Source organism: Theropithecus gelada, chromosome 16, assembly GCF_003255815.1.
Source record: "Theropithecus gelada isolate Dixy chromosome 16, Tgel_1.0, whole genome shotgun sequence".
NCBI lineage: Eukaryota > Metazoa > Chordata > Mammalia > Primates > Cercopithecidae > Theropithecus > Theropithecus gelada.
The window spans coordinates 64,212,095-64,212,313 of record NC_037684.1 but is presented as its reverse complement, the minus strand read 5'-3'; positions in this window follow the sequence as shown (position 1 = coordinate 64,212,313).

Sequence of the window (219 nt, the reverse complement as noted above, 5' to 3'; positions counted from 1 at the left end):
GGCCATGTAGTATCTGCTGCTCACCCTCCTTCTCTACACTGAGCCCATCACATAGTTGGAGCTGGAAGAACCTCAGTTTTAGTGAATAATCCAAGAGATAAAAATGAGGAAAAGGAAAAAGTCGTAAGATTTTTTTTAAAAAGAAAAGGCAGAAAGCAACAACTTTTCTTATCCCTCCCCCCAAAACTCCCCCCCCCATAAAAAATAACAGAGCACACA